This window comes from Podarcis melisellensis (genome assembly GCF_964234715.1).
Source record: "Podarcis melisellensis genome assembly, chromosome: 5".
In the NCBI taxonomy this organism is placed as follows: Eukaryota; Metazoa; Chordata; class Lepidosauria; order Squamata; family Lacertidae; genus Podarcis; species Podarcis melisellensis.
This window is the reverse complement of record NC_138537.1, coordinates 11975613-11999167: the sequence shown is the minus strand read 5'-3', so window position 1 is coordinate 11999167 and position 23555 is coordinate 11975613. Positions and strand designations below refer to the sequence as shown.

The 23555-nt window shown below is 45.2% G+C and overlaps 1 protein-coding gene across 3 annotated transcripts in view; it reads right to left on the bottom strand.

The window, feature by feature from the left end:
* Positions 1 to 15399, bottom strand: part of TBL1XR1 (TBL1X/Y related 1) — a 170764-nt gene extending 155365 nt beyond the window's left edge. The window contains exon 1 of one of the 3 annotated variants that reach the window (XM_081911129.1): positions 14828 to 15399. The gene's annotated coding sequence lies outside the window, so the exon portion shown is untranslated. Of the gene's footprint in view, positions 1 to 13807; positions 13846 to 14827 lie in introns of those variants that run through there. The other 2 variants (XM_081911126.1, XM_081911127.1) reach the window with 2 other exon arrangements.
* Positions 15400 to 23555: the final 8156 nt, after the last annotated feature.

The window sequence follows — 23555 nt, the reverse complement described above, 5'->3', positions numbered from 1 at the left end:
ATTCGGGTATTATTTTATTTTCTCCCCCCCCCCCCAATTTTAAAAGTGTTTCTTATATTTGAGCCAATACGGTACTCAGTCTTTGCCTGTTTTTGTTTTGTTTTTAAATAAAGCCAGACAGTGCCCGCGGAGTATCGAACTGCCGTTAAGCAATTTGTAATTCTGCAAATGTAGAGTCGAAGTAACCGCTAGGCTAAGCTGGCCCGGTCTTTGCCTGTGTTGTTGGTATCCTTGAGGGTGGGAAGGAAAGTGAGAAATTAAAAAAGATGGGAAGAAAGTAAGAAATTAAAAAAGGAAAAACCCACAAGGGAACCCACGGCAACATGCTGAAAGCAACCTTAGCACCCACAGTCAAGGCAGCTGCAGAAGGAACTACAGAAAGTCTAACTCAGAGAAAACCAACATGGCGGCCTCCAAATGGACTTCAACTCCCACCAGCCAACAAGGCCAATGGCCAGGGGTGATGGAAGTTGTAATCCAACATCTGGAGGGTGTCACATTGCCTACCCCTGGCTGAATGTGTAGCTCCAGAAACACAACCATCAAGTTTTCGCATCGCAGCTCCAGCTACCTGCAGTAGAATGCCAAAACCGGAACTACGCATGTTGCGAGCCACAAAAAAATGAGGTTGCTCATAACATTCGTACAGCAAAGTGTAATTGCACATAAAGAATCACGATTAAGCTTTCACTTGCCAACCAATTTCCCCTACAAGCCAACTCAGTTGGAGAAAGGGGCGATTACCGCATTGCCATCAACTGGCAAACATGCATCTTCCATCTTCACTCTCCCCTTTTCCCCATCCCCCTCACAGAAGCTGTAGGGTTTTCTCCAGACTGATTTTACACATGCGTACATTTTTCTTTAGAAAGGAGCAGGAAGGTATGGCCCGCACCTTACTGCTAGACATCTATCATAGCCAAGTTCGCTCAGCTGCAAAATGGAGGAGGAAAATCACAACAGATTAAATGCAAAATGTCAAGCCGCAGAGCTGTGGGGTATTCTTTTGCAAGCACGACTTCCTGGAAAGATTTGCAGTTTGAACAAAAGTTCATCAAAGAGCATTTAGGGAGCAGATGCCGACGGCTCGCTTACTACAATAACTTCTCAAGCTTTACCAAAATAACAAAAAGAAAAAGAAAGTGGGGGAGGGGGGGAAAGAACACTGGATAATCGCTGGGTTTAATTAGAATAAAAATAAAAATTGCTTAAGCAGCTGAACGGTCGAGCTAAGTTTCCCCACTCAACAGATGCCGTAACTCAGGAGGTTCTCAAACTTGGGTCCCCAGCTGTTGCTGGAATACAACACCTATCATCCCTGACCACTGGTTCTGTGAGCCCTAACACACATTTGCCAACTATTGCCAGGTCAAAAATTATGAAACCAATAGCATGATATGGACTTCAAACCAGCTTTGGACAATATATCAATATATCGCCCAGGCCTGATGGGAACTACAGTCCATCAACATCTGGACAGCTGCCCTGGGCAGCAACTCCGCCCAGGTTGGACATCATCCAGGTTGGAAGGTCTAAAGAAGCTTCTTCTTTAAGCTGTAGAAAAGCTTGTCCTCTGATCTCGATACCCCCTCAAGCTGTGCATCTGCATGACAGCAGCAGTTTCACCAGCATTTTCCATAAGAACAGCTCTGCAGCTTCAAAGACCCATCTAGTCCAGTATCCTCTTGCACCACAGCCGCCAGATCTATCTGGGGCAACAGGAACTCAAATCTGCAAAGCTTGGCACTCAACCAGAGGCCAAAGCTGTAATCCTGGACTAAATTTAACAGCACAAGATATGGAGAATGACTGGACAGTGATAGCTACCTTGCATATTTTACATCTTATTAATGTTTCTTGCTTCCATAACCAATCTCCCCCCCCCAAGGCTTCTGCAATCCATTTCAATGCTACCTGCACGTATTTCTCATGAACTCGGCAGGATAAACAACTACACCATCCTTATTTGGAAACTTACTCTCAAAATCATTCAGGGAGCAAGGAATGCATGGACCTAGAAATAATGAGAGGTGAAATATAATGTAGGTTTCTTCTTTTTTCCCCTTTTCTTTGCATGCCTCCAACTTCCATCTTTCAATATTAAAAAAAAGTCACATTCTGTGTGAAACACACATTCTGTGTGAAACAGTCCAAAAGAGACAGACAAACATAAGTCGATATTGTAGCCTTAGGATTCGAAAATGTACCTACAATTTCAAAAGAACCTACAATCTGTATAAGTTAAGAGATGGGCAGTTTGCCCGGTTTCCTAATTCTGTGCCCATTTTGCATACAACTCAGTCATGTAACTGCTCTGCCCCATTTTTATTTTTATTTTGCAGATTTACAGAAATCTGAAAAGGCTGTGGTTCGATTGTACGTGTTTACCCCCCCCCCCCAATACATTTCTGTATGCTTATCAATGCTTTTTTCTGTAAAATACACAATTTTTGCTTATCACTTGAACCAAAACCCCTGCAAAAATCAGAGAAAAGCATAATCCAATGTATAGCCGTGATCCAATCTTCATATAACTCAAGGACAGAGAATTAGGCCAGCATGCTTTAAAATATGGGCCAAATGAGTTTCTCCTCCAGCCTTGGAAATTTACACTGGTATTTTTTTATTTGCTTGCTGTCAATCACCTCCTCGCCTGCACTAATTTTTCATCTCCCAATCTTTTTGCCAGCAATGGCTAAATCCCACCGTGCCTTAATCAGAATACATGGGTCAGACGGATGCTTCTCTCTAGTATGAAATCTTTTTTTAGCCGCTTCGTTTTCCAGGCTGGGTTGGACTTAAACAGATTTTTCTCTGAATTCACCTCAATCCGTTCTTTAGATGCTATCGACACAGCACTAGCTCCCACCAAGGTGCTCTGAAGAAGTTGCTGACTCTTCCAATGCCACACGATATTTAGCAAAAAAAGGCTGCTACTGGAAACCGGAAACCCTACTGGGATAATGCTTCTATGTACTTCCAAGTCGTTCATGGAATGCACTTCACGTCACTCACGCTTTCATAACCTCTACGCGATACTTCTGTAGAACACACTACGGGTGGCTTCCCTTAAAGAACGGCAGCGATGTCAAACAGAACAATTTCCAGTGATTCATTTCAATGGTAGAAACTCAAGATATATAAGCTAGGCGCCAAACGGCTCCTTAAACCAGGGCTTACAGTCACCAAAACAAAAATGCCTAGTTGCCATTTTCGGGCCAGGCGATTTGAAAGCCGCATTTTTCAACTCGACGTTTAGATCCCTGAAATTGCCATCTATTGCCAGGTCCTAGTCCGACACTCTAACCACTACACCACTCACACTACACCACTCCTAGAGTACTTCTGCTATGGGGCAGCTATATATATTAAGCGCCCACCATTACACCACACTGGCTACCTAGAGCACCTCTGTATGGAGGAAGAAAATGTCAGAGAAGGATCTGAAATATTTTCCCTGGTCTGAATTCTTTTATTCTGAGTTGTTTTATTTGATGCTTAAATGTGTTGTAAACCGCTTTGAGATTCCCCCCCCCCAAAAAAAATATAAAGCTGTATACAAATGATGATAATAATAATAAAGCCCACTGCAAAAAAGGCGCCTGGACATTCCGATATGGCAATAGCAACCTAGGTTTAAGGTGCCATTTGGCAATTATCTTCTATATCTGATTTTATAACATTGCCACCTCAGAATTAACGCTTTAGCTGGTGCAGAATGAAGTAAGCAACCTCTCCCCCCCAAAAAAAAACCCACGGGTGAGTGAGGTAGGGAGGGGGATGAATGAACATCAGATAAACATGAACCAAGACAATTCAAGGGGCTGCTGGGAGCAACTCCATTTCATGGGTTTGAAACCTTAAACGGCTCAGGACCCCTATACCTCAAGGAACGCCTCTCCCCATATGAACCGACCTGGACTCTGTGTTCATCATCTAAGGCCCTTCTTCGTGTGCCTCCTCCTCAAGAGGTCCGGATGGTGGCAACATGAGAACGGGGCCTTCTCTGCAGTGGCTCCGTCTATGGAATGCTCTCCCCAGGGAGGCTCTCCTGGTGCCTTCATTATTTATTTTTAGGTGCCAGGCAAAAACATTCCTGTTCAACCAGGCCTTTGGCTGATTGAGATTCTACAGCCTTTTAAAGGTGCCTGTGGGAAAGAGAGGTTATTGCTTTGCTACTTTGTTTTACTTATTTACTTCTTTTTATCCTGTATTTTATTCTGTGAACCGCCCTGAAGCCTTATGATGCAGAGCAGTATATATATCTAACAAATAAATAATAAGTGGGCGTCCGCGAAATCGGAGTGTTGGACTCCAGGATCTCGTGCAGCATTGCAAATAATCAGAACGCTCACCTTGGACTGTGAGTGGCAGAGCCGCTTGGGGACAGGAAAAGTCCTGGCGGCAGTATCCATGCCGCCTGCCCTCTGGGCACAACAGAACTTGCTGACACTTTTTGACTAATAAGGCCTTAAACTGCCAAATGCCCAAGACGTCAGACGTATTTATTGTACTTGTACCCAGCTTTTCTGACAATTAAAAAAGGGAAAAAAATCTGTATCCCAAAGTGTCTCACACCAATTAAAACTGAATACACGATGTTTCTGGTGAGCACCACGTAAATGAAAACAAGACGTGCCTTGCCCTCAGGCCTGCAAAATAGAAATCAAGACAAAGGGAGGAAGAAAAAAAACTCCTTTTGTGCTTTTATCATCTCTCAGAGCAACAAAGCATCCTCTTGGAACATTCCATCCATGCACCATTTCTGAGAGCAAGGGCAGACCGGGAGACTAGGGCGCCTCGCTGCTCTGTGGGGGCCCTTCGTCTGAAGAACGATGGCTAGGACATCTTTTGGACGTGCTGCCAAGACCTTTTGGAGCAAGCTGGCTTTCAGAGGCCAGAGTAGAACTTCAAGAGGATAGACCCACACCATGCCCAATATAGGCCACCCAAAACGACTGTGAACACAGGCCATGACTCCCCAGGGCTTCAGGAAGGGGCTTTTCCCAGCCCTACATGGGAGATGCTGAGGACTGAACCTGGGACCTTCAGCATGAAGATGTCTATACTGTTGGCTGCTCTGACATTTTGGCTTCATACGCAGCTCTGAGAACTTGGATAGAGAGCCAGTGTGGTGTAGTGGTTAAGAGTGGTAGTCTCGTAATCTGGGGAACCGGGTTCGCGTCTCCACTCCTCCACATGCAGCTGCTGGGTGACCTTGGGCCAGTCACACATCTTTGAAGTCTTTCAGCCCCACTCACCTCACAGAGTGTTTGTTGTGGGGGAGGAAGGGAAAGGAGAATGTGAGCCGCTTTGAGACTCCTTCGGGTAGTGATAAAGTGGGATATCAAATCCAAACTCTTCTTCTATAGGAAACAAGCAGCGCTCAGAACTCGCCAGGTGCATTTTACACCTGGCTATCGGCCACTTGCAACCAAGTGATGACGCTCAGGCGCCAAGATGGTGCCGGACATCTCCACCATCTAGAGGCGCATGCCTGGGGATCCTTGGATCTTGACTGTTTTCACACACCAGCAACACGTCTTGTAGAATTCTACGCATTAGATTTTATCAGCACAATCAGAACAGATTTCAGGAACCCAAAAGTCGACTTCAAAAATGCGACTTTCAAGCCGCCTGGCCCGAAAGGGGCAATTAGGGATTCCATTTTGGCGACTGTAACCCTGGTTCAAAGAGCCATTTGGTGCCTAGCTTGTATATTCAAATTGCTAGCACTGCCTACAAGACCCCAATGAACTTTATGATTATAGATTATGATTACAGAGTGAAAGACAATCCCTACACATCCATTCAAAGCTAGATGCAGTGACAATCCCTAAAAAGAAAAACGAAGCATTGAGAACCACCAAACCATCCTTAAAAAGAACTGGACTCACATTATCCTCAGTACATCATCAGTGCCTCACAGTGACAGAAGGGGTGAGGTGGCCGCCAACATGCTGGTGCTCAAGAGAAAGTTCTGGAAGGAACAGAGGGAACAAACGAAACCTTTCTCACAACAGCAGATGCTGTTAATATGAACCGTCATTTGAAGTTCAGAGCAGGGGATGGGTGTTAGGAAAGTGAGTAGCGAGAAGGTTTGTTTTCCCTCAAACTCACATACGTGGTCTTCAGCTACCATTTACCCAGAGCAGATCCGAAGAAGTTAGTGGATTTAATTTAGTTGTGTTCATGAACTGCAAACGGGTCTACGCTCACTAAAACTTAGCCAAACAGTACGCCTAACAATTATGTTGGCTTATTAGACTTAAAGTGGTACCTCGCAAGACGAATGCCTCGTAAGACGAAAAACTCACGACAAAAGAGTTTTTCGTTTTTTGAGTTGCTTCGCAAGACAAAAACGTCTTGCAAGTTTGTTTCCAAGGCCTTGCATGCAGACCTTGTCCGGCAATCCGTGCTTCGCAAGACGAAAAATTCGCAAGACGAAAAAACTTGCAGAACGAATTTTGTCTTGCAAGGTACCACTGTATTAACACTGTTACTCCTTTAAGTGTTTTCCTCCCGGTTTGAATGCCCGCTAAAATAATCAGGCCTCCTGGTCATTCATCAACCTATAAATTTAATGCCAGGCCCTAGGAATTTGAAATATTTATTCAGTGCTATAAATAGATGACATTGAAGAACGTGACACTGGTCAACACAAAACTGATACTGGTGCCGAGGAATTTGAGGTGACACAGACTAATTAGGCCTAGAATTCAACACCACCACAAACGAGTCGTAAGCCAGCATTACAACAAAACAAATCTCTCGAGTCCAAGATTTGTACAATATTTTGAAAGAAAAATGGACAAATTTCTCCAATTCGGATTTAAAGCCATCTAAGCTAGCAGCCATCTCCACACTCTGTGGCAGGTATTCCAAGCATGAATCTCACATAATCCAAGCGTTGGAAGGTCACGCAACACAACACAACAACCTGCCAATGCAGGAATTCACAGACCACAGCATCCCCGATAGCTGACTGTCCAGCCTCTGTTTAGAAACCCCAGAAGATAGATTAAAGTCCACAACTTAGCAAGGCAATCTGTTCTACTGTAGAACGAGGACCGCCAGGGAATTTCCCTAACATTTAAGTAAAAACAAACCACCTTGTTCAACACCAAGTTCTGCTGAAACAGCAAGATGCTCTGTACCCTTCTTGACGGGAAAGGACCACAGCTCAGCGACGGAGGGAATGCTTTATATTCAGAAGTTCCCGCGTTCGATCCTGGCATCTCCAGTTAAGAGGATCAGAGAGCAGGTGATGTGAAATGCAGCTCTCCCAGAGATTCGGGAGAGCTGCTGCCAATCAAAATAGAGAAACTGCTAGGCTAGATGGACAAATGGTCTGCTAAGAGCGAAATCAACATCAAAGCAGTGCTTTACCGCACATCCGAATCGTCAGTCAACACACCGAGGAGCAGAAATATTCAGGAGGAATACCATGGTACCGCTTCAGGTTACAGACGCTTCAGGTTACAGACTCCACTAACCCAGAAACAGTACCTCGGGTTAAGAACGTTGCTTCAGGATAGAACAGAAATTGCGCAGCAGCGGCGCAGCGGGCCCCGTTAGGTAAAGTGGTGCTTCAGGTTAACAACAGTTTCAGGGTAAGAACGGGCCTCCGGAACGAATTAAGTACTTAACCCGAGGTACCACTGTACCAGGTTCTGAAGTACAACAAAGCCCCGGAGCAGGGGGAATAAATATGGGCAAAGCTTTCTGTTTCTGAAAGACACTAATCTGTGCACAGTTATGTAGTCAAATTGTAAGGATGCCCCTACTTCACAGGAACATTAAAAAAATTCCACAAGTGTTTCTCAATCATTACATGAAAACCGCTTCACACATGACCCTAAACAGGTATCACTGGGTTTTCTATTTTCTTCTTTTACAGGGAAGAGATGCTCCATGCAGAAAAACTGTCACAAGTGCCTTCTACTTTAGGAGATACACAATTCAAAACTTTGCTGAGTCTTCCTTAACTTGGTGCCCTCTATCCATTTCGGACTACAACACCCATCAGCCCAGTCCGGTCAGTGATGGCTGATGGGAATTGTAATCTATAATAGCTGGAAGAATTGGGGAAAGCTGACCTATGATTTTGTATTCCTCTGCAACAGCTGACCTGTAGCAAAGACATGATTGCTCTGGAAGTTTTGTAATTTATTGCTCACTTGGCATTGAAATGTTCATGATGTTTATCTGCATTACTGTTTTTTTGTTTTGTTTTTTTGCTGTGTTATATCACATTTATTTATTGTAAGGTCGTCAATAGATGTAAGCCACTCTGAATTTATTTTTGGTGGTGGTGTTTTTTTTTTTAAAAAAAGTATATAAATGTTTTACATAAATAAGATGTGGCTCTTTCAGAAGAGGAGGTAAAAGTTAAAGACTAATTCTTCCACCTGCTTCACGAGGACCATTTATGGCCACTACATACTAAGTTTATTCACATTCAGGCAATTAAAATATGTATTTCAGTATTAGGTAACATTTATGAATCATCTTTCTGCAAGCAGACAAATGATGTGCAAAAACCGTTTTCAACTGTAAATCAAATTACATTTTTTCTTAATCCAACAAATACTCAGGTGCTGCAACATTGGAAAGCAGTGTTTTTAGACCAACACTTAAATGGAGCAAGAAGAGGAAAGAGAAGGGGTGTGGCAAGTGTTCTTGGAGAAGCTGTCCTATAGGTGTGGTGCCACAACTGAGAAGACCACGCTCAGAGAGCCACAAAAAGCACATTAGCCAAAAATAGGGTTTCAAGAGGAAAACACAGTTGACTCCAGCACCTAATAGGAAGCCGAATAGATAAGCAAGTAAATGGGTAGTTGGCATGTGTACTAACTGGAGCTTCTAACCCATTTTATAAGTGCTACAGGGAAAGATTCTGCACATACAGAGACTAGCTGGTCCATGGAGATTGTATTATACACTGATCTCAAGAGCTCTTTGAGAAGCATGTTATTGTAACACTCTTGCTGTGCACAAAATAGCCATTCTCTACATTTGATATAGAGCAGCTGTACTCTTGTTTTACATCCTTACGACTCAAAAGCAGGTTTGGAGATTGTCAACAGGTTCACGTGGACAGTTATGTCCCTTAAAAAAATTCCCCACCATGTGTGACTGTGCTCCTGAGCATTCCAGCAACACAGATAGGGCGTATTTCAAGAACTGGAGGAGTTGGAAGGGATCACAAGGGTCATTTATTCCAACCAGCCCCATGCTATGCAGGAATCTTTTGCCCAGTGCGGGGCTTGAACCCTGAGAATAAGAGTCGCATGCTCTACAGACTGAGCTATCCAGCCTGCTATTCCTAAACAACTTAGTAACAATGCTTAGTTTTTTTGTTCTTTTTAAAGCATTTTGAGTGTTCATCTACATATCTCACAGGAATCCTCTAGCCCTGGACACTAAGGACACTTTATTATAAATAAACACCCCCAGTGGGGGATGGGGAGTAAAGACAAGACAGTTGCATTGCAGGGGGCTTCCAAGTCTGCAATTCCACGATTCTGTAAATCTAGACCTCACCACGTTTGTACAGAACGTCTACCGGTTTCAAATGACTTTTTAAAAAGGTAAAGGACCCCTGGCAGTTAAGTCCAGTCGCGAACGACTCTGAGGTTGCGGAGCTCATTTTGCTTTACTGGCTGAGGGAGCTGACGTTTGTCCACAGTTTTTCGCGGTCATGTGGCCAGCATGACTAAGCCGCTTCTGGCGAACCAGAGCAGCACACGGAAACGCTGTTTAGCTTCCTGCCGGAGTGGTACCTACTTATCTACTTGCATTTTGACGTGCTTTCGAACTGCTAAGTTGGCAGGAGCTGGGACCGAGCAATGGGAACTCACCCCGTCGCAGGGATTTGAACCACCGACCTTCTGATCGGCAAGCCCTAGGCTCAGTGGTTTAGACCACAGCACCACCCGTGTTACTTCCATGTAAAAAGCAAGATAGGCTAGCATTCTACACAGGACTATTTACAACAGCTGGCACAGTATCATGGCTGACTCATGTGAGTAACAAGGTCCAGAGTTCAAGACTCACCCTAAAACATACTTCACACAACCCCACTTACACCATGGAGACGCTGGGACTTTTTGAGGGCTATGTCACCCTCAAGAACCACAGCATCATGCTACCATTGCTTATCAGCTTCTCCCTGCAGCATATTCCAGATGTTGGAGCAAAATTTCACAGCCTTGTGCCAAATGAAGTCATTCTGTATGCTTAATTTTTACTTGCTCAAACAAGCACGTGCGTGAACACACACACAGTTCTGAACTTTTAAGCAATTCTCGTGAGCCGGCCATACATGCCCCACCGGCTACCACCTGAGGTGGCTGAAGAAGTAACTACAAAGCCAGAATCAAAGTTTTACAATGCTTTTTGCACTTACAGTTTTACAGCAACGCCTTAGAACTTCAAAGCAACTACACAAGGCATTCATCATTACCGCCACATAGAGGAATCCACGGCCTTGTAAAACAGTTGGCCTTTTGAGAAGTTGCCCTAAAACTCTGGGATGAGTAGCAAATACACCCAACTGTTCCAGAATCCCCGTATGTTTCCTCCACGTAATTTAAGGCACCCACTTCCCAAACACACATGTTGTGCTAGGCCTCAAGGTACCTCTCTAAACCAAACAGCCACCTAAGGCCCAAACACGTCCCACTAATATTTCCATACTCCTATACCTACACATTCAGAAGGGAAGAATACTAAACACTTTCCAGGTGTTCTTCATAATCATCTGGGAGCCTACCCAAGATGCAAAATCACATGCATGCCTTCAATTTTTACAGCGTTAACCTTGCACTAACGTAAGTTACTAGGGAAGGGGAAAGAGCACACATAGCTCAGGATTCTTGGGCAAACAATGAGCAATACCTGAAACTGAATATTAGGGGGGGGGCAGTGGCAGACTAAATGGATGGGGAGGAGGAAATATGCACCACATTTAGTTATTACAGTATTTTATCCAAATCAGAAATCGTATTCCAACGTTTTATTCTTCCCAGGGGAAGCTTTGTTGTTATTTTAACTGTTGTGAACTGCCTTCTGATGAAAGGCAACCTGTAAATATTGTAAGTAAGCAAGATGGGAGCGTGGTCATTCTCATCAAACTTTTCATTTCCAAAAGTGGTTGACCATTTGCCTTCTGGATGCTCACAAACAAATGATATGTGAAGTTTACTTTCCCCACTCAACCCCGGTTTTATGTCCCCAGTAGACCGCTCCATGCATGGAGGTTCTACTTAGTTATCGTGGCCATTAGGCCATCTCAAAGAATTGCTGCAATTCTTTAAAAATGCTACTCAAAGCCCTTGTCTCTTAACGTCCCAAGTTTTGTTGAAATCATTCCCTAGGGAATGTACAATCTTATGCCTCTGGAGAGGATGAGTGTATTCACCAATTATGTGTGTGTGGGCAGGTGTCAACTGTGTGGGAACTAGCCACTCCATCAGCCCCGCCCATAATATATTCAAAACACACTTTCGGGACACATAGGATCACCCTGCAGTAGTCTTCTTCTGCTTCCGCAAACAGAACACCCCACTGGTAAAATAAACGTCGGTCAAGACCAAATTCATTAGTCCAGAGCCCTTCCTTTTTCTTTTAAAGGAAGAATAAGGTGGTCCTAAATATGCTTTCACTGGAAGAAAATGAACTGAATGTTATCTCCCCCAAATACACTTTTAAATTCAAGTAACAGTACGACCCAATTACAAAGAGTGCGAGCAGCAATATCTATCTAAGTTGCCAAGGCCTCATTCGCATGCCACAGTATGCCACAAACCATAGTTTACAGAGCACAAGCAAAACACTCCTTTAGTCCAGGAGTGTTGGGAGAGAGAAAAACAAGCCAAGATTCCTAAGTTGGCATTACATCTGAAACAAGAGTTAGGATTTGGTTTGGTTTAACTAGTAAGGCAGCAGCAAACCTTGGTTTGTTTGCAGCAAAACAAACCACACTTCCTGCTCTGGATGCAACACTAAACCACGGATTGAGGTTGGTTTCCTCCCAGTGAAAGCAGGCAAGATAAGAATGGAACTTGTGGGTGGTAAACCATGGTTTACAGCTCATGCGATGCGCAAACATCACCAAAATGTCCAGGTTGAATCAAATCCGTCGTTTCATAACTATATACACGAATAGCATCCCAGATACTTGTTCAGCTTTCAGGAATGACATGCCCCTTGTTTACAACCACATGCATTCCGACAAAATTTCCCAAGTTTCTTAGCGGACAACGCTGTCTATTTACTTATTTGTTCTGTTTATGGAGACATCCCATAAAACTCTTTAGGCACCGTACAAATAAAAGAGAATGCAAACATAAAACGATAAACCCGTACTACAATAAAAACCACAATATGCTTAAGAATAAATAATCTTCAAACGGTTTTTTATTCAAATGAGTAGCGCCGCCAACAAATCAGCAACCTGTCCAACTTTTACCCAGAAGCCACCGCTCAGTTAACGCAAAATTCACGCCAACAGCCCCACGGATATCTCCAAGAACGCACACTCGCCTCTGTTTACACACGTCTGGCCTAAAATGCGCACTCCTGTGCATGTTTACTCAGAAATATGGCCTACAAAGTTCCATGGGGTTTACTCCCTAGGGAGATGAGGGTCGCAGTCAAACCCAACAGGAAGCCTCACACGGGCACAGCTTCCAGTTTATAAAAATTCTACCCAAATTGCCAATAAGGCCCCGACATGTGGCCTAGCTTGAAAACACAAATTTAAATTTGAAAGCTGAACTTTTTCTTAAACTTTGGTTGGTGCAGGTGTCTCCAAACTGCAAGGAGACACTAGAAATCACCAGAAAACATAAAATTTACAGTTACAGTACCCTCATATATTCACTGCAACAGACCACAGGCGCAAGGGGGGGAAAGTAATTAAGCCCCCTTTTCTTCCTGCTCCCTCCCCCCAAATTGCTAGAAAATGAGAATTGTGTGGTGCCTTATATAAATCAGCTATAACTTCCTTTACACAAGCAGGGGTGGAAAATATTGAGGAAGTAAAAGCACGTGCGAGAGAGTCAGCAAGCCCAGTAGGCAAAACTCAGGGACACCGTGCAAAATAAAAAAACTTCTCCACACCAATCTACTGACCAAAACTTCTTTGAGTTTCCTTAAACTTTTATACGTGTGTGTGTGTGTGTGTGTGTGTGTGTCGCTGGCTTTATTTCTGTATTTTGCCCTAACCCAACCTCCAAAGTCATTTGACAAGCCACGCTGCCCAACGTTTATCTGATACATTCCTCCCCATGGCTGTGGAATAAGAATAATAAACATGGATATTTTGTCTTTGCTGACAGAAGGCGAAACCTCACCCTGATAATAAGTAGCCTTGGAAACACATCTCCCCCCCCCCCCGGTTTTTTTTTTTTAAGCTGGGCAAAGGAAAGAAAATAAAAGATGTAAAAGGGGGAGAAAAGAAACACCAGCTTCACACGCCTTCTTCCAGTTTCCTGAGGCAGCTTTTCTGCACGTGGACCTCCAAAAAAAACAACTGGTGAAAAGTACTGAATGCACAAATCGGGGGACACATTAAAGCAGATGCACCCATGTGCTTTGTCCACCAAATAAAATAAAATACTAATGCAACGGATCTCCCCAGAACTTAAAGGCCAGGAAATCTGTCCACAACAACTTTGGAGGAGTTTTTAAAGACACCTCCCCTCCCCCAGTTTCCAAAGCAGGTGAAGCAGAGAAGAGAGAACCCTCCTTCATCTAACCGCCCCCAATAGGAATAAATGCAAAAAGCAAAAGGCAGAACCTGTTTTGTGTTTTCCATCGCTTGCAAAGCGCCAGGCAAGGCCCTCTTTTCACACCAGTCCCTTCCCCCGCTTCCAGCCGGGCTTCAGCTCCAAGCCCAGCTTCCCTTCCCCCAACCTCTCCTTTCGCAAACAGGCATTTCAGGCGCAAAAAAACCTTTCCAAAGAAAACTTTCGCCTCCCTCCCAGACCCGGCCCCGCTTTCCACAGCAAACCCAAATCCCCACTGACCTTCTTTGCCTTTTATTTTAATAACAGTAATAATAAACATAAAAACCACACTTCCGATCTTTATATTATACAAAAGGCGTGCGTCTTCCTCCAAAAGGAAAAGAAATGCACGGAAATCATCAACTCTTCTGCTTTGCAAAAAAAAAAAAAAAGGAAAAAAATCGGTCTAAAAATAGGCTATAAAACCAGCTTGCTTCATAATGGCTGCTGGCTTGCATTTATTTGTGTGCAAATCCCTTCCTGGTTCTTTTTTATTTTATTTTATTTTCCTGCGCCCCCACCCCCACCCAGCCTTGTGCTTTCAAAACGCGGAGGATCAACACTTTGCGCCCCCAGCCATGGGAGGGGGGGAGAGATGGGGGGGGGGTAAAAGAAATATTTAAAGTTAAAAGACCCAGGTTTCCCAGTGGGGTTGGGGGGAGGGAAGCGAGAGGGCCAAGTTGAAAAATGCATGTTACACTCCTGCCCATCCCCCACTCTCCCTCCTCCAACTCTCTACAAACACAGGCGCCCTTCCCCCCACCCCACCCCCACCCCCAGCCTCTGGTCTCAACACGCCCCCCCCTTTCAAATCCTTCTCTCCAAGCCCCCCAACCCCCACCCGGGAATAATAAGGCTTTTGCATTTACTTTATGCGAGGCTTTCCTTCCACCAGCCAACCAAACCAACCCCCCCCGGCGCACCGCCCCAGATATTCTGCTTTTTGCAAAGGGTACATTTAAAGCAGCAAAGATTAAAAGACACGCGCAAAAAACACACACACACACACAACAAAACCACTCTCTCCTTACCTTGCAAATTGATGGCTCTCCGTTAAAGCTCGTTCTCACCCCCTCCTTTTGCAATGGAGGCAGAAGAGGGAGAGGAAAAAAAACATAGAGAGAGATGTGGAAATGCAGTTTCCCCCTTGGCTTTTAATACAAATATATATTTAGGTAAGGCATGTAGGAACAAAAAAAAACAAAAAAGACGGGTCTGCAGTTGCAGGAGCAGCTCCGGGCGCGCCCCCCCCCTTCTTCCCCGCCTCCAAAAAAGAAAAAGAAAAAATAGAGACCGCAAAAAAGCCACCCAAAAAATGCAATGTGTTCAATTATATCCCGAGCCTCTGTGTGTGTGTGTCTGTGTGTGTGTATTGGGGGGTGGGGATTTAAGAAAAGGGGGGTGGTTGTTGGAGGAGGGGGGGTGGAGAGATTACAGATCACAGTCCCAGGGAAGGAGGAGGTAATAATACTACTAATATTAATAATAAGCAATCTCTCTCTGTGTGTGTGAGTGTGAGTGTGATTTAGATGGAAGAGGAATTGAGGCAGAATGTTAAAGCTGTTACTAAGGGAAGGAGCCAAAACGGTTCAGAGCAGCCAACGGCTCTCAGACACTCAGCACTTGGGGGGGGGGGGAGAGAGAGAAAGAGAAATGTGGCCAGCCATACAGAAATGAGCAGGAGAGACACATACGCACAGACACACACATACACAGAGAAGGGGGAAGGGAGCGAGGCGAGGCCTGGCTGTGTTTTCTGTTGCTTTTGCTTCCTGCAAAAAAACAACAACACACAAACAAACCCGGGGTTTGCATGCATGCATGCATGCAAAAAAATACAAAAACCAGAGCAAGAGAGAGTGAAATGGAATTGCATTTTTTTCTCTGTCTTTTTTGGGGAGGGGGGAAGGTTCCCAGCCCTGTGAAAAGGTGGGGGAGGCGCAAAGATGAGAAATAAAATTCATGAGCCTTTGGGGAGGAGAGGGGAAGCACCTGCAAGAGGTGCATGGCAGGGGCCTGGGTTTTTTTTTGGGGGGGGGGTTCACTGTTTCTGCGAGGTCTGTCAAACACCACCCTAAAAGGCGGGGGAGGGGGCAGAATAAGCATATATGGAGCACAGCGATTTTTTTGGTAGGGGGTGGGGAGTGGAGGAGATCCCCTCTGCAAAATATGCCACCATCAGAATACTGGAAAAGAAGAGTTTGCAGAAGGGTAGGTTAAATGGGGGTTGCAAAGCGGGGATAAAAGTGTGGGGAGGGGATTTCCCTCCCGCTTCCAAATGGTCTAGCGCCATCCCCAAAGGAGAAGGGAAACCCCTCTGAATGGAAGGAACTATGAAGGGGTTATCTGTCAATTGGAATTAAAAGTTACCTAGCCAGGTGGGCGGGGTGTAAATAATAATAAAAATTATACCAGTGTGGGGAAAACAGCCCATTCTGACATGCACTGGTAGAAAAACCAGCATTCTCGAAAACGGAGAAGGCATGGTCCAAGTCCCAGTTAACTACTGAGGAATTCCCAGTGAGTTTTTGGGAGCCAGCATGGTTAGGATGTCGGACTAGCACATGGGTAGGCAAACTAAGGCCCGGGGCCGGATCCGGCCCAATCGCCTTCTAAATCCAGCCTGTGGATAGTCCGGGAATCAGCGTGTTTTTACATGAGTAGAATGTGTCCTTTTACAGTCATACCTCATATTATGTTTGCTTCAGGTTGAGCGTTTTCAGGTTGCGTCCCGCGACGACCTGGAAGTAGGGTTACTTCCGGGTTTCGCCGTTCACGCATGCACAGACACGCAAAATGACGTCGCACGCATGCGCAGAAGCGGCGAATCGCGACCCGCACAGATGCGGGTTGCGTTCTTTTCAGGTTGTGAACGGGCCTCCAGAATGGATCCTGTTCGCAACCAGAGGTACCACTGTATTTAAAATGCATCTCTGGGTTATTTGTGAGGACTGTCTGGTGTTTTGACATGAGTAGAATGTCTGCTTTTATTTAAAATGCACCTCTGGGTTATTTGTGGGGCATAGGAATTATTTCATTTCTTTTTTTCAAAATGTAGTCCGGCCCCCCACAAGGTCTGAGGGACAGTGGACCAGCCCCCTGCTGAAAAAGTTTGCTGACCTTGAAGGGAAAGGTGGGGAGGAAATGCAATAGAAAGATAAAAATCTTGATGCCTTCGATTTACATAAGATCAGGAAGAAGGAGATGAGGGGAACCTTCTCTGATGCTTGGGGGGGGGGGCTTGCCAGCCAGAGTTGGCAGTACTGATAACAGCAGCCATCAAAAAGAGTAAAAACTTTCTTAAGTGCTGGAAGGAAAAGCAAGACTTTCCCAAGCTTCAACAGAGGCCTAATTCTGGATCTGAATATTTGCTTGCGTATGCGGGGAAATATGCAGAAAGAGAAAGGCAGGGTGGGGGTGGGGAGTAAAAAACAAAAAAAACGTGTCCAGAGGATAAAGCATTGTCTCTAAACCCTCAAGTGAAATATACAAATAATCAAAGCAGGAGCCTTCAGAAAGGGGAGACAGCAGGAGTGGAGGAAACAGCGGGTGGGGGATGGGAACTCCCATTACTGTCAGAGGGGGGAGGAGGAGGGGGAGAGAGGGAACCAGGAAATTGCATTAAGCAGATCAAGTCATTATTTGGTGTTCTGCACATTTGAAATGAAATGTGCAAACCAGCCACAGAGCGTGTAGGAGGGCAAGGAAGGATAAAGAAACACGGAGGGGGGGCAGTTCTAACAGGAAAAACACGCCCCATCTGCGAAATGCGGCTTTGAGAAACAAACCAAGGGCAGAAAATTTGGCTGTACAGCTAAATGTGGCACAACAGGGAAGGTGAGGGCTCCCTCCTTGCCCACTCCCCACAGGAAACCAAACTGGAGGGGGCACGAAACACAGTTTGGGGAAGAGAGCTTCTTCCGTCACGTTTCTCACGAGCCACTAGGAACCCTGTGGACAATATTCGAATACACACATGGACCTAGGGAGCGGCATACCCTCCAACATTTCTCTGGTGAAAATAGGGACGACCTACTCCATTATTATTCTTATTATTATTATACCCCACCCATCTGACTGGGTTCCTGCAGCCACTCTGCTGGGCAGCTTGCTGCATTTATGTAAATATAATAAAACATTAAACAGTTTTGAAAAACTTCCTTATACAGATGTCTTCTAAAGGTTGTATAGTTTTTTAGCTCCTTGGCTCGGGGGTCGCATAACTTTGATGCAAACATCTATACAGTGGTACCTCAGGTTACAGCCGCTTCAGGTTACAGACTCCGCTAACCCAGAAATATTACCTCGGATTAAGAACTTTGCTTCAGGATGAGAACAGAAATCGTGCGGCGGCAGCAGCAGTGGGAGGCCCCATTAGCTAAAGTGGTGCTTCAGGTTAAGAATGGACCTCCAGAACGAATTAAGTTCTTAACCCGAGGTACCACTGTGATGTTCCCTTCTGCAAATGTAGACAGAGAACTAAACGTGAGGTCCATCTGCAGCCTGATTATCCCTGAAAGTCAAAGATCTAGAAGCAGGACTCCTGTTGTTGTTGTTGTTTAAACCTAGGAAGGTGCCTTACAGCAAGTCAGGCAGCTGGCACGACTAGCTCAGTATTATGTACACCAGCATTCCCCAATGTGGTGCCCTCCAGATGTGTTGGGGTACAGCTCCCACCATCCTACAGACCTACATTGGCTCCCAGTACATTTCTGAGCACAATTCAAAGTGTTGGTGCTGAACTTTAAAGCCCTAAACGGCCTCTTCCCAGTATATCTGAAGGAGCGTCCCCAGCCCCATCGTTCTGCCCGGACACTGAGGTCCAGCGCTGAGGGCCTTCTGGCGGTTCCCTCACTGCGAGGAGCCAAGTTACAGGGAACCAGGCAGAGGGCCTTCTCGGTAGTGGCACCCCCCTGTGGAACGTCCTCCCATCAGATGTCAAAGAAAACAACAACTACCAGATTTTTAGAAGACATCTGAAGGCAGCCCTGTTTAGGGAAACTTTTAATGTTTGATGCATTACTGTATTTTAATATTTTGTTGGAAGCTGCCCAGAGTGGCTGGGGAAGCCCAGCCAGATGGGCGGGGTATAAATAAATTATTATTATTATTATTATTATTATTATTATTATTATTATTATTATCCCTGCCTGGAGATACCAGGGACTGAACCCAGGAATTGTTGCATGCCAAACAGATGCTCTACGCATGGAGCTACAGCCCAGACATTTTGCTCTCCATCCTTTGCACCACTCAGACTGAAGGGGCACAACTCTCAAATGTCTTAATTGATACCCCTTGAACCCTGATACAACTGGGCTGCTTGTGCAAGTGGGTCTGCAGCCCGCTCTCTTCTTCCTTCCCAGCCCTGCACTCAGAAGGAGGAGAACAATGATTTACTCTGGAACACTAGGGGCATTGTGTCGCTCAAGCTCAGATGGCAGTTGCCCTCAGCTGCTAGGAAAACACAGGTATCTGGTAGGGCGACATTTCTTATCTCTAGCTGCTGTTCTGGAATTTGCTGCCTAACCCTGACACACATTTGTAACAATTAAGGGCTTGTAAAGAAGAGCCTTTCTTTCTTTTACAAAGATTGTTCCAAACCATTTGGCTCTATACGGACATCTTCCCCTAGGGGTTTTGCCATGGTTGCAAAAGATTTTTCTGTCTTTATATTACAGTACTAGTTTTTCTTTGAAGAGGATAGGCTTTTCTCCTCCCCTCTCTCTACCCTAGGGATTAGTGTGTTTGTGTGTGCATGTGCTTGTTTAGAAGAGCAAACAAACCTTGCCTCTTCAACAACTCTAGTCCCCTCTCTACAGGAAAAATTCTCCCCTACAATTAAAGTTGAGCAATCATCATTTCAAACAAAAAAAAATTTCTCCCAGTAGCACCTTAGAGACCAACTAAGTTTGTTATTGGTATGAGCTTTCTTGCGCATGCACACTTCTTCAGATACTTGTTTGTTTGTTTGTTTGTTTGTTTGTTTCGACTACAGCAGACCAACACGGCTACCTTCCTGTAACTAGAATCATCATTTTGATATTGTTCACGCATCTGGGGCAGTGGCGAGGGGCAGGCAGGAACAGAGTTGAGCCCTCTTAAGGTCAGTAAAGGGACCCCTGACCATTAGGTTCAGTCATGGCCGACTCTGGGGTTGCGGCGCTCATCTCGCTTTATTGGCCGAGGGAGCCGGCGTACAGCTTCCGGGTCATGTGGCCAGCATGACTAAGCCGCTTCTGGCAAACCAGAGCAGCGCACGGAAACGCCATTTACCTTCCCGTCAGAGCGGTACCTATTTATCTACTTGCACTTTGACGTGCTTTCGAACTGCTAGGTGGGCAGGAGCAGGGACTGAGCAAAGGGAGCTCACCCCGTCGCAGGGATTCGAACCGCCAACCTTCTGATTGGCAAGCCCTAGGCTCTGTGGTTTAACCCACAGCACCACCCGCGTCCCCTGTTAAGGTAGGGGCCAGTGAATCCATTCAGTTTCTCTCTTTTCCAAACTTCAGTTCGGTTCTCTACACTTCCACCTCTGCTTGCGTTAAAAAAGAAAAAAACAAGTCCTCATGAAATCTCATCAGCAATTTAGTGTGAGTATCTCCCAATACACACAGTTTTGTATTCTGTTTTGCCTAATATGCTGTCCTGGACTGGTTGGACACAGAGGAATGATGGGATGCACCAGCTGGGGAACCCCCCAAGCGAAGAAGACTCAGATCCTGGGGGTTAGCGGTGGGACGACCATGAGGAGTCAGAGAGAGAAGGCGGAGCAGACCAGGAGGAGGAGGTGTCGGAAGCTGAAGAGGCAACAGGGTTTAGTGAGCCGGAAGAGGCTGTGGCAGAGAGAAGTCCAGAATTGGAAGCTGGAGAGGAGGGAGATCAAAAGGCAGAGATGAGTCAGGCTGGTGAAGAAGCCAGGTTGTCTCCCTCTCCTTCTGCAACCAGCTGCCCTCTCCCGGTTTCCCAGTACCAGAAGAGGTATGAAGAGGGGGAAACAGAGACAGCCATACCGGCATAGTCTCAGATTGCTTGGGAAGGACCCGGGAGAGGCAGAACATCAAAGGAGGGCTGTGTTTCAGCTTGCATAAAGTTTGGGAAATTGCATATTGGGTAAGCCCACCTTTAAATGTGGACTGAATCAAATTTCTGCTCCATCTCTATCTCATGTTTGCTGGCTCTGCCCTGTGCACACATTCAGCCGAAATCCTAAAAGAGACCACACTATACACACTGTGTCCATGGAGTCTGCCCACACAGCTGCAGACCCTGTCACAATGACACCACAACCAGCAGAGCTACTTTATCTTTATTTATTTATTTATTTATTTATTTATTTATTTATTTATTCCCCGTTTTCTTCCCTGACATGACTCTGGGCAGATTGCAGATCAAAACAGTAATCGCTTAAAACATAGGGAAGGCAGCAGAGGCAAGATTTGTGTCTTTAATGCTACGCTTCCAGCTTGGAACTTCTGCATCTCATTGCTTCCTGTTCCAAGTGACTGGTTCTTCTCACAGTGTTTTCGTTTTTTAGTGTGAAATAGAATTCTCTGGCAATAAGAAAGAATGAAAATTAGGAGAGAGGAATCATTGGAGCCCTGCTGTCCTCCAGGAGCAGGAAATGCGTAATTACAGGACAATTATGGAGCAATTCATTACACATGCAAAACAGGGAGCAGTTGGAGACAGAGGGACCAAACTTCCAAGCAAAGCGGAAGATGGATGCTCAGTAAACAGGTCATCTGCTGCCCTGAGGTTCATGATGGAAGAAAAGCATGATATAAGTAAAGCATGCAATTGTGGGAGTCTTAATTTATTTTGCTGCATCAGATGAACATGGTGCAGCCATCCTTGTCCAATCTGACCTTCATGAAACTATTTCCAACTGGATGGCCCTGACCAATTACTCATGTGTCCCAATTTACCATTAGCCTGATCAGGTCTGGCAATATGCTTGGAAGCAGCTTGCAATGTAAACTTTTCCGATGACAAGCCTGCTCATGTGAGCAGCGCAATGTAAGAGATGCAAGCTCACATGGGACTGCAGCTCCTCTTCCATCAAAGGAGAAATTACAAGATCAATCATGCTGGAACCCCAGAACATTTCCCGGGATTGTTGAGGATTCAGCTTTTACCGTGGGTTTGTGGGTCTCAAATCACGCTTGGAACGGTTCAACGAAGCTTGGTAATGCAAAATTCCGTGACCCGAATCCTCTTCAAAGAGTGGTACGCTGAACGCAGAATAGGTGTGTCACAATCTTAAAAGAAGCTGAACACAGTCTCAAGACCTATTCAACCTGAACAACTCCAGCTAAGGAATGAACTTGTGATATTATTATAATATTGAAATGTGATGTAGGGTAGAGGTTGCCATCTGCAACCAAAGCCACACCCCTAGCCACAGGACCACACTGCCTCTCTACAAATTCAGATTTTAAAAATAAATAAATAAAAAGGAATGCCAAGGCAATATGTAAGTCATTGGTAAGACGAAGAGCATCTATTGCTGCTTATCCAGTAATTCAAGACTGAGAAGAACATGTCTTGAAAGTCTTGTTGCAATTAGGCAGCCAGTTTACTTCAGGACATGACAGATAATATCACTGGCAGGTTTCACTCATTTGAAGGGCTGCTGGAATATCTTTCTCTGCATCTCTCTCTCTGCCTCTGTGCAAATGTGCCTCATGTTTACGCCCAACCCTTCAAAAACAACAACCGGGAGACTTTCTCACTCTCCCTAGAAGGTGCAGATGTGTCTGTGTATACCAAGAAAGAGACTGTGTGCGGCGACATATTGGGCTGTGTGTGTCTATAAAAGGTAAAGGGACCCCTGACCATTAGGTCCAGTCGTGACCGACTGGGGTTGCGGCACTCATCTCGCTTTATTGGCCAAGGGAGCCGGCGTCCAGCTTCCGGGTCATGTGGCCAGCATGCCTAAGCCGCTTCTGGCAAACCAGAGCAGCACACGGAAATGCCGTTTACCTTCCCACCACAGCGGTACCTATTTATCTACTTGCACTTTGATGTGCTTTCAAACTGCTAGGTTGGCAAGAGCAGGGACCAAGCAACGGGAGCTCACACCGTCACAGGAATTCTTACTGCCGACCTTCCGATCAGCAAGTCCTAGGCTCTGTGGTTTAACCCACAGCACCACCCGTGTCCCAACATCCCTAGATAGGGGTAAATACCGTACTTTTCCGTGTATAAGACTAGGGTTTTGTTTTTTACTAAAAATGATGTTAAAAGGGGGGTAGCTTTATACAGAAGTGCAATCTCTCCCCATTTTCTTAATTTTGAGTCCCCAAAAATAGGGGGTGTCTTATACACGGGGGCATGTTATACACGGAAAAATATGGTAATTATGCAATGAAAGTGGTGTCTCTGAATCATTGGCACATCCCAGATAAATCAGTAGAAGCAGAAGGAAATGCTTCTTAGAGATCTGAAAAGTGCAACACTGGCAACAGGAGGAGAACCCGACAAATGTCACGAGCACAACTATACCTGTTTATGCTCAGTAGTTTTGTGTGGAAGTTTGGTTATAAAATTTGGTTGTCCCATATTATCACCCAACACCTCCATCTTCTTTACTGGGTGCTGTTTATATACATTGGGTGTGGTAGGACGTACATAACTTTGGTAACTATCTGGCTTAAACCTAATTGAAAGTGAAATATACTCGGAGTCGAGAGTGGATTTCACGCTCTTTATTCAGCTCATAGTGGTGAGGAGGAATGAAAGTTGCTTCAGAATGTC